Source organism: Carassius auratus, chromosome 41, assembly GCF_003368295.1.
Source record: "Carassius auratus strain Wakin chromosome 41, ASM336829v1, whole genome shotgun sequence".
NCBI lineage: Eukaryota > Metazoa > Chordata > Actinopteri > Cypriniformes > Cyprinidae > Carassius > Carassius auratus.
The window spans coordinates 1,337,116-1,354,386 of NC_039283.1; the positions used below are offsets into that span (position 1 = coordinate 1,337,116).

General features: G+C 36.4%; 1 protein-coding gene across 8 annotated transcripts in view; it reads right to left on the reverse strand.

Annotated features, from left to right (window-relative positions):
- LOC113059770 (adhesion G protein-coupled receptor B1-like) overlaps window positions 1–17,271 on the reverse strand; it is an 84,575-nt gene that overhangs the window by 63,213 nt on the left and 4,091 nt on the right. The gene's annotated exons all lie outside the window — the stretch shown is intronic.

Sequence of the window (17,271 nt, forward strand, 5' to 3'; positions counted from 1 at the left end):
GGTCACGTGCAAGAGCAGTAGACAGACATCTTGGAGACTATTCTGATGTATCTGCAACAATTCCATGTCCCATTAGTCACTTTACAAAGTGAGCGTCCCGGCACCAGGCTCACTCTGAGAGCCATATACCATACACAAAGACACCATGCAGATTTTATTCTAGGTTAATCATCCTTATCTAAAGGCATTAGCTTTGTTCCTCATATTCGTGGTAAGAAATGAGATGAACCCAGATAGGGGGAAAAAAGTGCACTGAGTCATATAGGTTCTAAATACGCCTATGGTGGATTTTGGAAATGGATTAATAAAAATGGGATGCTTCATTCACATGAAGTGATGTTATATTTATAATAATCATTACTACTTTAATGTGTGTAATGAATCTGTTCAGCAATCTTAGTACGCTCCTTCCTCTTGGTATTGTTAATAAATATAGCAGTAGCTCTCGGCGTATATAGCAGAGTATTGTTGGAAATTAGGAGTTTCCTCAAAGATACAGGATAATGCTGTTATGAATGTGTGTGGGTGAGATCAATGTGTGTGTCTGTGAGAGTGTGCATTCTCTAGAAAAATAATGAAACTAACAGATGCATGAGTATGTGTGTATTTCAAACACAGTACTGAAAGCAGTTTTGTGAATGTGCAATTTTTGTTAATTTTTGCACCCTATTTTGTTTTAATCATACATTTTGTCTTTTGATGAAATGTAATTGAAGTCAGTATTTTGTCATGCTATATTAAGCAATTTTATTCCATTTTACTTTGACTGAAATGGCATATAATTTAAGTCCACTAAAATAGTTTTGAATAAGCTAAAATACCCGCAATGCAGTTCATTTAGCCATGTTCAGCTCTTGCAGCCCAGGGAGGGCAATCACAACCATTCAATGATTGGATTTAAAATGTTCTTCTCTTAAAACGTACTTTGTGCATTGTTCTTATCTTGCAGCATGATGCTGTTATCATGCATATTAAAACATACAATACTGTACATTGTTTTATGAAAACCCAGTAATTATTAATATTCATTCAAATTTCACAAACCGGTTTCATAAACATTTCATATTACATGAATAATGTTAATTTGCTGTTAAGTAATTGAGTCAGATTCAGTTATCATTATGGGATGCATTTTCCAAAAGCATTGTTAGCTAACTATATGGTTGCAAGTTCCATTGAACTCCAGTGGTAATGCACCCCTGATTGATTCGGTAAGGTGATTCAGTGAAACATTTGTCATACTGTTTGAAGGCAGTCAATCTTTAAAACAGTGATTCATCTTTTTGATCGATTCTTTAAAAGAATCAAGTAATTTACTTGTGGTAGGAGTAATTTGTTTTTCAATCTGACTATATGAGAACTCAACACGGATGTTTTTTTTTTCGTTTTTCTCAACATTATTTCACATTGCACATTGTTTTTTTTTATCTCATCACATTCAGATCAGACTGCATGCATTCAACAGTGGCACAGCGATGCAGAAACAAACAAACAAACAAAAAAACATTTTGATCAATAATTTCTTACATGAGATTAACTAAAGTAACAAAACTAACCCAACCTTAACCTCTCTCGCTACAGACTGCATCTTGGAGTCCTAGTGGCACAGCCTGGGGTGTAAAGCAGACCAGAATACATGGATGCAGCTGACTGCACAGGTGGTTTCCCTTTTTATGGGCAGATAATATAAAAAAAGCTTCAATTGATCTCAGTATGACCTCAAACATTGCCTTACACACACACACACACACACACACACACACACTTAGTCTTTAAGTCTTTAAGTGAAAGTGTGGGCGTTTTTTGAACAGAATAAACATTGCTTTTCAAGCCAGTGGTATCCGTAATGAAGCTGGAGGTTGTAATCATCTAATCTGTCTCTTAACTTAGCCTTGACATTAACCGGGACATTCTCAAGGCTGAACCTCATGAAACACCTTTACTGATGGAGGGATGATCACTTGTCTATTCTATTCTGCCCAAAGAAATTTAGATATCCCAGCATGCACTTGATATGGTCTGTGAGTGTCGCACAGTGGCCAGCTCATTACAGACATGTCTTGTTTATTGATCAGCAGCAGCGACTCACTGAAAACTGCTATTCAGTTAATTGAGCCCTCGCTTTGCACACTATACGTCACTATGGAAGAATAGAAAAGTTATAAAAATGTACACTTTGGGTGAAAAATAATGCACTTGAGCCAGGTGAGAAAACAGATAAGTATTGCTAGTTTAGCTTTAAAGGGCTAGAGCATTTGCTCATTCACAGGTCATTAAACTTAATGTTGCAAAACAACACTGGACACCAATGACTTTCAAGATAGGAGCAACTGATTTTTTTATTTTCTTAACCTGACCAAAAAGAAAAAGGAAAGCCATACATATTTGGACCAAGATAAGGGTTAGTAAATCACAAAACATTTTTTTTTCTTTTTTTTGGGGGGGTTGAACTATCCCTGTTAGTCATTGATATTCACAAACAAAACCATTTCCTAATCCGCCACTCTCACATGTGCATCAAGTGTGTCGAGATCAGTTCTGTGCTGTCAAGGCATTATGGAAACATTGACTGCTTCTCACATACCGTGAACAGCCTCAGATTTTGAATATGTCGAAAAAATTGCTCAAGCAGAAAGGGCACACGTACCATCACTGACTTCTGAGAGAAGAGATAGAAAAAAGACGAAAAAGAGAGACGTATAGAAAATACAGGATTATGCCATGATTAGAAGGGCCATGATGGGGCCTACTTTCCACATTCATTGAAAAGAAGCCATTAAAGTAATTTCTCCAGTCTATCAGAAAAGGAAAACCACCTTTGTTCAATTAAGCTTCTGACCTGTTAATTTGTGTTGATGTGCCATTTCATTATTCTTTTTAATGTCTGTCAGGAGCGGGATATAATCATAGGATGTCACTGGAAATGGTGTTTAAAGTATTGCTGTTAGTTTGTGTGAAAACATTGGGTGGGGAGAAAACTATGCAGGAGTTAGAGGACGAATAGATGAGAAAGAGAGCGCCAGATAAAGAGAAAGATAGAGAGATGGAGAAGGGAGAGAAGACAGGCTGTCGTTTCTCATGGGTGCTCTCTTTCATCGCCGCCTCTTTCTGGGCTCCACCCCTTATTTATTTTTTTCTTCCTCTCAAATTAAAGAGCTACAATGACACCCCAGCGAACAAGGTTATTTGAGCAAACAGAAGACAACAAACGTTGCTGCCCCTTTCAAGACCAACCTCGTTCTCCTCTATTTGGGCTCCGGCATCTGTGACTACAAAAGCTAGGCATCATGCGGTCATGGAATTAAAGAGATAATTATCTGTCCCTGGTGATGAATGTGTTTACCGTGCTAAATGCCAGGCCTTCCTTCATTAACTTATAAACTGTTGCTTTTCCTATCAGACAAAGTACAGGATGAGGAGGGATCTTGCATCAGAAAATGGTTAATGTTAGATGGAGGTGGTTTTGTTCTCAAAAAGTCCTTTTGGGTCCTCCTACAAGGGCAGTTCACTCAAAAAGATATTACCTCACCCTCATATCATTCTAAACCTGTCTGACTGACTTTCTTCTGCAGAAAACAAAGATGTTTTGAAGAATGTTGGGGTTCTAACATTGGACCCCACTGACTTTCATCATTTATATATATATATATATATATATATATATATAAAACCACATTAACTTCTGTTGAGTTCCACAGAAGAAGAATGTCATACAGATTTGGAATATACTATGAAGGTGAGTAAATTATGACTTATTGAATTATTACTTTTGGGTGAACTATCCCTTGTGCAGATGTTGAAGTGAAGTTACATTTGCAAAAGTCACTGTTTATTTAGGCATCGAATATAATTTACACAAATTCATATTTGGATTGGAACCTAATGCTGGTCCTCACCGACAGTATGACTTTAAAAGCACATTTTTTGTTTTTTATGTCCTATTCTTGGTGTTTGGCTTTGAAATCATGTCTTCATTGTGTGAAAAAGAGCAGCGTATTCTGCAAAATTTTCCTTTTTTGTTCCATCCAAGAAAAAAGAATCATATGGTTTCCAAATTATGTGAATAGACTTTTGTGTGAACTATCACTTTAATTTCAATGTTCAGTGCTTCCTGGGTTAACCTTAAGCTAGGTTAACAGATCAGAGGTAGCAGAATTCGTGCTCTTGAAAGAATTATCTCAGCTGTCTAAAAGCTCTCTGTGAGGTATAGGACCAGAGCTTGCCTGGGAGATTTACTGAACTAAGCTAAAATGGTCTTTAAATCTAAAATTAGGAGAGTGGATATGGAAAGAGATCTTCACACCCTTAATGTTTTGTATACCATGCCATAAATACAGAATTTTACAGCTCTTGCAAGGCAGTATTTTATTGAAATTGCTGTACTTATTTTTCTCCACAATTATTCATCTCATACTGTTTAATATATATAATCCATTTATCTTAAATTCTTTTTGGAAGGCATTTTTAATTTCTAACCTGTACCAAAGCATGAAGATTGGACTAAATAACACAATACATTATTATTAGGGCATTTTTTTTTACACTGGGACAGTGTTCAAAAATGTACTAATATACACTAAAGCAGAGATGGGCATAAATACATTAAAATGTATTTACAATACAAATACAAAATACTGTGTGGAAAAATGCACTTAAATGCAAATTACAATAAAAATACAAAAAGGTGTTTTGTATTTGAGATACGTATTTTAAATACATGCGTCTGAAATACTGCCCATCCTTGCCCCTAAAGAATGCATTATATACTAATATGCATCCATAAGGTATTATTAAGTTACATATTGATACCTGACAAGCTATACACTGAAGTACACCAAAAAGTACAATAGCTCTGGATGGTAGATGCTTTGAATACACCATTTAGAATTTAATTGCATTATTTTATTTTAAAATGTCTCTAAATGTTTAAAATATTACTTTTTACATTTTCCCATTTGCTTGCCTTTGTCACAGCTTTGTAACATTGCCAAACAGCCAGTCATTGATGTCATGACAATTTCCTGTGGCTCCGGAGTGATAAGTCACATGGCATTTTTGGCACATGTGCTTGGCTCAAAAGCTTCTGTGGTAGCAAAGATTTTAAGTGATTTGAAATGACATACTTCTAAGAGGTCCTGCACCAGATTAACTATTAAGATGAATGGGAATTCTAACAGATCTCTTTTTCCAGGTATTATAGACCTACTTGACCTAAACCAAACCTGTTGTTTTTTTCTAATTCCAAATTCAGATTGACTTAAATCTCTCAGAGGTTGATCAGAAACAAACAGAGGTCTACATCATGATTCGACAAAGAGGAGGAGATGGACAAACTGGCAAGGAATGGAGAGAGTGTTAGAACGACAAATGTTGAGGTGGTAGAGAGAAAACTGAACATCTGTTTGTGTGATGATCTGTTTGTGTGATGATCGACTGCATCTGCATGCGCTCTTTCCCCTGGCACGCCTGCTCCGGCACTGTTTATTTTCTCTGTCATCTCTGCCACAGACTAGTGCTTACCTGACGCTAATTTCAATTAGGCATCTAACTGTCTGAAGAAATAAATAAAGCTAAAGAGTTACATCGGAGTCAACAAGAGAGACAAAGACAGATAAAATATAAAACATATTGACATGTCCATTCCTAGGAAGCCAACATAAAATGTTTAGCAGTGTCTTGAACCAAGAACACAATGTGCTTAAATGTCCTTTATGATTGTTGCAGTTCAAATGCAGCCCTGTGATGAAAGGTTGACACTTTTTTTAGGATACTTTTAATATACTACATAAAAACTTCTGAACCAACTCAAATCATGCCAAGAAATATCCTGATGAACTTAAAATACATGGAATGTGTCAAACCAAAATGTGCCAGGATTATGCTATAAGGTACTGACATGTTCTATTGCCACTTTCCAGGCAACCTGTAACCCGTCCTTCTACCCGTGGAAGTGCACCGGAACGGCAGTCAAACCCATGACTTCCCACCCGTGAACTCGTACTAGATCAATGTACTCCTAGTTCTGAGCTCTGGCGTCACATAGCCTGCAAAACAACAATGGCAGCCACTACGGATAAAATTGTCTTCGGATGCAGTGTTTATGCAAGTGGTACACGGTGAGAAATAAACCTTAGGACAATAACATTGCAACAAAATGTATAATCTAGCTACAATTCCTTGCGCTCAGGCAGTTTGGAGAAACTTGCCTGAAATGCTACAAAGTCGTGAGTCGAGGTTAGAAGTCGTGATTTACCGGCTCAAAAACCTACCTGGAACGCAGCATAAGATCAGCCAGTGCAAGTTGCAATTGAAACAGCACAGACTTATATTTTGGTCTAGGACTAGGCTTAAGCTTTGTCTGTGAAACTGGGGGATAAATTCTTGTTTGCTGATAAATTTATTTGAGCTTATGTGTATTAATAATGTTCAAAAGTAAGTCTATTGTCTATAGAGTGTAGTACTGGACATTAGCCTTTGTTTACTTGTGTACAGTATGTTTCTGACTGAAGTATACTCATATATGCATATAAGGATCCTTCAAATAGAGCATAATTGTGAGTAATTGTGTGGAAAGTTATGTAGATGTTCTGGGCTTGTATTATGCTAATTACTATAACTGTGGATTTCCTAGTTTAGTCAAGATTTATCAACATTAGAATGAGATGAGAACAAACTGAAGTGCGTGCTGTGAATCCGATGAAAATTTTGCATAAGAATCATTTCTGCAGGCAGAAGACTTAGTGAATGAAACCCAGTGTCTCTAATGAATCTATTTTAAGCTCTTTTCATTTCTGGCTAACACGCACAGATTTGACATCTCAGCCCCTTCATTACCTTCCCTGATTGATTATATACTGTATATGTGAACCAACAGTTCATTAACTAAATAATTTGTCCTCTTATCCAGCTTCCACATCTGTGTGCTCTTTGTCCATCCGTCCAGAAGATATCATCCCCTCACATGAAAGAAAGCAATTATCTCCTCCTGTACACAACACCCAAGCAGGGGCTTGGAATGGATACGGTGCTGAATACTACCCTAATTGGGTTTCATGCCGGCAGAATTTACGACATCTGTAACTCGGATTATAGTGGTGCCAAACAACGAAAATTACAAACGTGGCTTTACAAACACTTTTATGGGCTTTTAATGATAAACACATTCATTGCGGCGGTAGTTTGTCACTAACATTTACAATCAGGGGCTCAGTTAGCTTAAAAGGGGTCCTTTATTTCCGGAAGCAGGGTGACAAAATGAATCAAGCATGTCTGGGAAATAACACTGGGCTCTGTGTGTGTGTATGAGAGAGAGAGAGAGAGTGCATTTCAGTGTGCAGAGAGTGTTTGGGAGAGTTCGGGAGATGAAATGGCTAAGCGCTCATAATTCACACATCTCACAGTTGGGCTGTTGCAGATGGCGTTGAGACAGTCCTCTTTTCTATTCCTCAGAATAAATCCCACAGATAATGAGTGCTTTGTGCTTGAACATAATCTGATACATATGAGAGGGAATTGTAGTGAATATCAAATCCAATCAAGCCATATCACGTCCACTGCAAATGAGCCAGACAGCACATTCCAGTTTTAAGAGCAGGGATAAAGGAATCATACCCTGAGGCCTTATGCTGTCAGACTGAACCCACTTTTGCAAGAACCACATTTCATGGGTTTGATTTCTTTATATTTCTGCCTGTCTGTCTTTCGATCCATCCATTCATATCTATGTATGATAATCCATCCATCTATTTATCCTTCATCCATCATTTATCTCTGTCTTTGGTCCATCAGTTCATCCATCAATATGAATATAGGTTTGCTTATCCATCCATCTATAGGTATATCCATCATTTAATATCTATTTATCCTTCCAACCATCTATATGTATATCTACTGTACTGTATATGTTTTTTAATCCATCCATATAGAACAGTATTTCTATCATCATTTAACATCTATCTATCTATCCACTCTGCTATATGTATATCTATCCATCCGTCCATCCATCCATCCATCCATCCATCCATCCATCCATCCTTCTTTTATTTCCTGTTTTTTTTTTCATTGTTTTTGCCTTTATTTTTAAATTAATGTACTTCCTTTCTTCTATTTTATTTCCTTTTCTTATTTATATAATTATTTCTGGTTGACATACTTCTTTTCCAGCATTTTCTTTGTTACTCTACAGCAAACTATTACTCAACAGCTAATGCGACAATGTTTAGCCTCAGAAGAGGACCGCAAGGGCTGAGGTTCCTATTTGGGAAAGAGCCCCAAAAGACAAGCTCTTAGTAATTAAAAATGAAAAGCATCCACTTGGTCAGTATTATTGTTCAAAGCTCTTTAATAGCACATAAGGGATGCAAGACTGAGGTTTTGACCCCATCGGCTGAGAAACGAAATGACCTCACATCATCCTCGGGGTGACATTGAGGCCAGACAATGCATGCTTCTTCTTATACAGACACAGTATGGCTCTAATCAGCTCCATAACAAAGCTAACAATCCCACTCTGTTAGCTTTAGTCAGTTCTCACCCAATGACTTTAGGGGACATCTGCGGTGGGAGATGAAAGGGGGTGTCATTTTCCTAAGGACAACCGTAACTAGGAGTATTGCATCATGGTTCTATGATACACAAAAAAGATATCTTAACTGTTTTTGTGCCTTGGAAGGATGCTTCTTTTATTTGTTTATCGTGAATAACAGGTCCAACACTTAAATGCCACTCTTTTGGGGAGAAAGAGAGAGCTGTCACACATAATCAAGCCTAAATGTTGCAGATAATAGCCTTTGATAAAGCATTAGTTAGAGTCTGCATTATCATTCAATATTTTTTTTCCAGGTTCCTTTACTTCAACCACTTATAAATTATAAAAGTGAAGATAGGAGGACAAGTCTGCTTATGTACAATATCTATATCGACCTCAAAATCTTTCCAAACAAATGTTTATTTTTTGATTACATCAGAGCAAATAAGAATACATGTCATGGGATGAAATTTATTGCCACCTATGTTCAAGGCCATATTTTAAAATCACAACTGCTCTTCCAGGTAAGAAACAGGTAAGATTTCTGCACTTTATGTATAGATTTTATTATTACCTGCATGTATTTGATTTTGTAAAAAAACAAACACATATTTTCAAAATGCATTTATTTAAACTGCTTAGAATCAGCATAGATCTGTTCAATTAAAATTATTGAAACTATTGAATTAATTCAGTAAAAATGTATGAACTGTTCAAATATGGCTAGCTTTGTAAAAAATACTATATTTTATTAGTAAACATGTATGAGATTTTTGATTCATTGATGATTAATATATAAATATATAAACCTTGTTTTTGTGTAGGTGTAATAAGGAATAATGTGTATCTTTAACTCACCTTGACTTGACCTCATACTCAACCACACCTGTGATCCATTCCATTTTCTTTTTCTCTCTGTCTATAGCCTACTGACCTCACGGCTGCTCTAGAGAAAAAAGCGCACATGTGTGTTTGTAGATACGTGGGACTGACTGAGGGTGCTCTGGGCATACAATGTCCATCCAGTGATAGAGAGCCGTGGTAGACCTTGAGAAAGAGAGTGAGTTTGGGTGTGGGAGTGTGTGTGTGTGCGTGAGAGAGAGTGTGGCAGCTGAAGGGACCCATTGAGCTGGGGTCCGTCGCTTCTGCCTTCATTAACATGCAGATGGGAACAGCTGTCGACACTTTGCTGTGACGGCTAAAATATTTACGACTCGCTGTTTACTGAAAGACTCTCGGACTGACTAGCCTGTGAGTCCGTCCCTCGCGGTTTCTCTTTGTCTTCTAGTTAACTGTACAGATAACTGGGCTTCTTCCTCACATCCGTTCTGAACGTGACAATCTCGTTCGGTTTGATAATGGTGCGTTTGATTGACAGCTTTTAATACGGCCCGCTCTCTAATGATATTTGTTTTTTTTCCCGGTACATCTCCAGCTATCAAAATGTCACAGGCAGATTTACACAAACCCGGCCCACCAAACAAAGCTTATTTCACCCCAGCACTTGAAAGAGAGAGAAGAAATCCATATCTACTACAAATCAATAGCAGGAAATTTACGAGCTTTACCTACAGGCCAACAGCGGTTAACATCTTACTACACGGGCATGAATAAATGAATACTTAAACAGGCGGATGGATATTGTGAAGGGAACTGCGGATTGCAGGCAGAGAGTGAGCTATTTCACAGGGTCATTGGCACTGGCACACAGATGCCTTACAAACACAAAAAGTCGATGAGTGTCTTAACATTATGCTCATTGGATAATTACATTAAACGCTTGATGATCTGATCACGGTGCCATCGAAGCAATAAAAGTTTAAGGAATTAGCCGTGCATTGTCTTTCTGTGTCTCTCTCTTTTGCTTTTTGTCTCCATTCTGCCCTTCCCAGCCTGAAAGGCCTGCCGTGGTTGCTCATCACAAAACTAAATAAAACTCGACAGACCTTCAGGGCACAATTACCCAGTGTAAACAATTAGCTTTCCGTGCAAACACTTCACAGAAGGGTCTCCGAAGGCACGCACGTGTCCATATGGAGCCCCAAGGAACTTGTATCCTTAACCTCACTAAAAAAAAAAAAAAAAAAATGAAATACTGAAATACTTTTTTTTTTGGACATAAAATAGCAAAAAAAAAGATTTATATATATATATATATATATATATATATATATATATATATATATATATATATATATATATATATATATATATATATTTATGTGTGTGTGTGCCATGTTAAATTAATATCATCATTCAGTCCCATGATATACTGGTGTTTCTTCAACTCTGAGCATGGATGGTCTTTTCTTTTCTAGCAGCAAAATCTATTTTAAACTGATAGTGAACATTGTTCAACATTGTAAATGTGTATACATCACATAACAATCATAATTGAAAATGTTTTCATATATTTTTCGATTGATTGATTAAAGATTAAAAGTTTGAGAAATGTTAAACAGTCAAATCTACACATTAAAGCCATTTGTAAAGCTGCTAAAAAAAACAAATGTATTTTAAAAAGTCATTCATACGACCGAAAGAAAAAAGGTTTACAGGGCTGTTCACACAGAACATGTTTTGTATTCCACTGCACTGCTTTTCCATTGTTATTATATGTAAACTTGTGCTACAAATGCAGTATTTAAGTTTAACCTTTGAAAAAAAAAAAATAATAATGTCTAAACTTTTTTTTTTTAACTGCCTGCATATCACATGTTTTTCAATGCAATTTTTTGTTCTTAATTTGAAGTATGATGGTTCTGTTGCTTCTTTTTGTAACACACATCCAGCTAGCTAGCTTTGTATCTGTGTTTTTGGAACAGAGCAGCTGGTTTCAAGCTGGTCATTTGTTGGTCAAGCTGGTTAAGGGGGTTGACCAGCTGCACTACCAGCTTGTGAAGACCTGGCTGGGCTGGTAGACCATCTTGGATCAGCAAAAAAACTATTTACCATGTTCCAAAAATCAGCTTGACCACCTTATGCTATATGACCTGTTTTTCCCAGCAGGGCCGTGAGTGAGAAGCCAAGTCACGCAGACTCCACAGAGGGATATAGATGATTACACGCATTGACAGTACCAGTGAGACACTATTTCATGCCAGCGAAGACATTCAGAGTTATTCAAACCTCTTTCTAAGGTAACTCCAACCCATCTATCCTCAGTATAGCAATGCTAATACTAAAAGAGCAGGAGAATGACAAGGAGAGGGAACGGGAGCAGTTGAGCCATGTCACTATCTGAGGGCTGACACAGGCTATCACTGTCAGCGCCTGAGAGATGACCTGCTCCATCCATCAAACTGTCTGGACCTGAGAGTGAGAGAGATTACAGCCTGCTTAATCTCTCTCGTTCTCTCTCATTAGAAAAGATATATAGTCCTATTATAAGAATCTGTATGGACAGTGTGGACAGATTGACATTTGCAAGATGAGTAAAGAGTGAAGTGAGGAAGCAAGCCACACACGCACACTCACACTCACACACACACACACACACACACACACACACACACACACACACACACACACACACACGCGCACACACACACACACACACGCGCACACACACACACACACACACACACACACACACGCACACACACACACACACACACACACACACACACACACAATGTAAGTATAAAATAGGTGTATTTTAGCCAGACTTGAACTTCACATTAATCTGAATACTTTCAATCGCATCACTAGAACAATTTTTTTAAAAACTGAGAGTTGTATGTATATCAGGCTACACAGATCATACTAAATTTTTCTGATTCACTAAAAAGAATGAATTCATAAGTCTTTTTTTTTTTTTAAATCAAGTTACACCAGTCACTCTCTATATTTTTTAATCACTAAAATAAATTGGTTCATAAGAGTCATTTGTTCATAAATCCGACTTCACTGGTTGTATTTTATTTTTTTTGACTAGAAAGATGTCCATTTATTTGTGGTACACAATCTTTTCGTTCCAACAAGCATAACTTTTCTATGATTTCTCAGAAACCCGCAACTGTCAATGCTTAATTTGAAAACTATTAAAATTGCTAAAATATTTGTAATGTTTATGTTTTAAAAGACACAGGACCCCTTAAAATCTGGGCCTGTACATTTATACACACTACATCATGAATTTATCAGTAATGCAATGGCTGTTTGCCCCAGGAAAACCACAGTTGTGCAGAATTCTGAAATTAATGGGTTGGAAAGAAGAGTTTTCACTGCCAAAGATAAACGCTCTACTTCAACAGAGTCTACAAGAAGGCTGACATGGTCAGATTGGACAGTCTGCACTTCCGAGAGCAGATGTTCTCACTTTTTTTCATCCTTCCACTTGTTTATCGAAGGGAAGAAAAATAGAAAATACTTTAAAGATAAACACAGAGAAAAAAACCCTAATCTAATTACACGCTGATTTATTTTGTTCAAAATACTTAATTCGGTTATAGCATTTAAAAGAATCACAGATGAGGAACACCAGGGTTCATCTGTTCTTGTTGCTTTTTATATCTACATAGACATAAAAAGCAACAAGTGAAAGCTGCAATCTGTTAAAAGGCCACTATGAACTCAGAATTGAAAAGCAAACGATGATGGAGCAAAAGAGCAATACAACCGTTGACACTGATGCACAGAGACTAAAAGTCACAAATATGTCTTCAGGTAACAAAGAGTTATAGTGATGGAGTCTGGTATATCACAATAGCAAACACATAGGGCTGACAGCTATTCAAGCGCTAAAACAGTGCAGAGATTGACACACCGGCGCAGTGAGGGAGTTAACGACACTGCTCTGGAGACGCAGGCCTTCTGAGATTTGAGAGATGCAATGTCAGATACTGAGGATTATGCATGCACTTCACATCAAAGACAGCTTTGTTCTCACTAGAGAACACAGACAGGGCGGAAAAAGAGCGACAAGATTCATTCATTCGCTATTACAGTCCGCTTTGATTGAAGTTTGTACACAAAATGGCCTTAAACTGATGCGGCATAAAGCTCTGAAAAGTCTTCATAAGGGATTTCTTGTTCGAAATTGTGTAGGCACTCCAGGATGCAATGATTTTGAGCTATTCAGTCTTGCACACATTGCTGCAGACAGGGACTCCCTTTGTATAAACAAACGACTGAAGAGTAAAGGAAAAAAGAATTATAAAAAGTGAGGCAGAGATAAAAGCAACTTGCTTTGCATTCTATTGTCTTCTTTCTAAATGTTCTTGGTTGCTGAAATGAAGGGTTAAACGGATATTTGAAATGAAATCACAAAGGTGCAGAACGCTTGCCATCTGTGATATATAGCATAGCTTTCTCCTTGTCTCTGTAGTGTTCTTTCTCTCTTTTAACCTTTGTTTAACTGAATCATTTTATCTTTTTAAAGTCGGCATGAAATGGAAATTGCGATTGTCTTCTTTTGTCTAGTATATATGCAAGTGAAAAGGCTTCCTAAAGTAGTACAGAACTTGATTTTATTAAATAAATTAATAAGCCAATACATTTAAATATATATAGTACGGTATGTGCATTGATACATGTATACAATATGTATTTTACATATTATAACTATATAATTCTTATTTTCTTCTATATTTTCATATAATTTTTTTTTTTCCTTTTGTCTAACTGTTTACATTTACAGTATATGTGCCCACTGTATATGTGAATGGACCATCTCTATCTTACTCTTCACTGAGAATGCTCAACAACACGGCATTGGAAGCCGTTCCTATTCAATTATGTATCAGATCCAAAAATAAAAAATAAAAAATCACATCAAAGCACAATCCTGCAAATGTTTGCCAGGCTAATTTTCACTTTATAAATAGTGAGAACGTTATCACAGCTTATTTACTAAGTATGTGCTGAAAGGACACATGCTACGTTATCTTCGCATTAGAAGAACAGTGGCATTATTTGATGCTTTGCTGAGTGAAGAGGAGACAAATAAAAATTACAGTGTGAAGGGGTGGTTTGAATTTGTCCTTGTGGATGCCTTTGAAACAATGAATCCTCTCTGTGCACATGCATTTGACATTTAAAAATATGAATATCTACATAAGAAAACTTTCCATATTGATGCTCTAGTGATACTCTGCCATCTAAAATTAGCTGACAAAGGTATTATACAGCTCCGGGGTCCTCACAACACCGCTGGAGTTTCACTGCATAATTTAGGCATAAAAAAATAACTAAATGCACAGACACGCAGACATGTGTGAGAAAAGCATTCTCAAACAAGGTGTTTCCCTCACTGAAGCAATCACAGTTTTATTTTGAGCTCAGATCTGTGAGATCACTGCTTCATAGAGAAACACCATCCAGCCTCCTTGACTCTGCACTCAGTCAAGACATAAAAGCCTCAATGTGAGCTAACTGCCGGTGAACGAGTCAATGAGCATGCTGATTTTGGTACAAAGAGTTGCAGATTGGAAATGTGCACAGTGTGATCTGTTCAAATCAAACTGAACTAATATACAGTATCATATTTTATTGTTTTCGATATATCTGTTAATCTTTATATCATTGAAAGTAAAATACACAAAAACATGGCCTTGTGTTTTGCTTGCTTTTCTAGAAAGCATATATTTTCTTACCAATAAGCGTGATTTCTTTTTACGATTATTAATGTTATTATTCATTTTAATTTTATACAGTTCTTATTTGCTAAAAAAAATCTGTTAATTAAATAGTGACATTTAAAATTTTGCTTTTATACAAATACAGTAAAACAGTAATATTGTGATATATTATTACTAATTAAAATATATGTTTTCCATTTATTATTGTTGTTCAATTATTAACAATGGTTCTTATTATTATCGGAAAACAGTTTTTGTGTTAATTGTGGTTCATTTATTATTATTTATTTATGTATTCATTTATTTATTTATATTTATTGATAAATAGAAAATTCAGTGAAAATCATTTATTTGAAATACAAATATTTTGAATCATTGTAAATGCCTAGAATACAACATGTATTTTTTGACCAATGAGGCTGATTTCTTTGTCTGTTATATTTATATATACAGTATATATATTATACTTTTGTCTTTGCAACATATCTACAAAATTCGCTGTGCACTCATAATACACACATACACAGATATTCTCTTTTACTCTTTAAGCGACCAAAGTTGCATCATGCGACACACCCACACCGAAACAAACACAGACAGTCTCAAAGCCATCTGTGCAGCGTTTGGAAAGCCAGTCATTAATACACTTTCATGGCAAGGACCTCAGATGGGATGCTGGGAACTGTGTCTTTCTTGCCGCCTCATTCCAAGCCTGCTATCCCTGTCTTTCAGCTCTCTGTCTGAGATTCATTAGGCAGAAGCACAAGCTCTGATTTACACCCTAATTACAGTACGAATGGCCAAATGTGCAATGTTCCATCACTGATCATTGTGCTCAATGAGGATGGCCAGGGGCCACAGGCTCCTGTGCACAATCACACCACTAATCGGTTAGCACCTTGCAAACATACCGACCTCATTCCCTCAACACCTGCCTCCCTCTTCATACCAACTTCATCACAGGAGGTCAAAATAGTCAGCAACCTATAGTATAAGGGATCAATGCAGCATCACGGAGCCTTGATTGGCCTCATAGCATAGGAGGGCAGAGCCAAGGTGCGGCCGCATTGAGTGTGGTGCTCATGTGGGCAACACAGGTTAAGGTTTGGACTCTATTGTGTCCCAATTTTACTCCATATTTTTTTCAACTCAAATATTTCAAATGTATCTCTCCTGCAAAAGGTTTGGAATATTTATGTTTTTTGTATGTGTTTGAAAAAGGTCTCTTATGCACACCAAGGCTGCATTTATTTGATAAGAATACAGTAAAACAGTAATATTGTGAAATATTATCACATTAATAAATGCAGTTTTTGAATTCCAATATATTTTAAAATGTCATTTGTTCCTTAGTTTTCAGCATCATTACTCCAGTCTTCTCTTCTGTCACATGATCCTTCAAAATGTATTCAAATAAGCTGATTTGGTACTCAGTTATTATCAATTATTAAGTTATTAAGATATGAATGGTTCTTGTTATTTTCAATAGTGAAAGTTTTTGCTGCTTAATATTTTTGTGGCTTTTATGAATTTAAAGTTTTATGAACAACATAAATGAAATGTATTTGCTGTCACATTTAATCAAATTGATGTACGTATATATTACGGAGCCCCCCCACATGACATGCAGGAAAAATATTAGTCTAAATCGTGTGCACGATTTACTAATTTGTTCCCTCAATGTACTAAAACGTGCACACGAATACTATTGTGTTACCTCAATTTACTATTTCGTTCACTCAATTTATAAATTGTGCACGCGATTTAGCAAATCGAGGGACAGAATAGTAAATCGAGGGAATGCAATAGTAATCGTGTGCACGTTTTAGTAGATTGAGGGAACGAATTAGTAAATCGTGTGCACAATTTATTTATTTTTTCTTGCATGTCATGTGCGGGGCTCCGTAATATATACTATTATAGCATAGTTTATTTATTAATTTATGTTTCTTACTTATTCATACCAAACTTTTGAATTGTACTGTATCAGGGTTTTCTCAAAATACTAAGCAGCAAAACTGTACAACATCGATAATAATAAGAAATGTTTCTAGAGCACCAAATCAGCATATTAGAAGGATTTCTGAAGAATCATTTGACAATGACTGCATTAATGACTGCTAAAAATTCAGCTATAATGGGAATAATTTTAATATGTTAAAA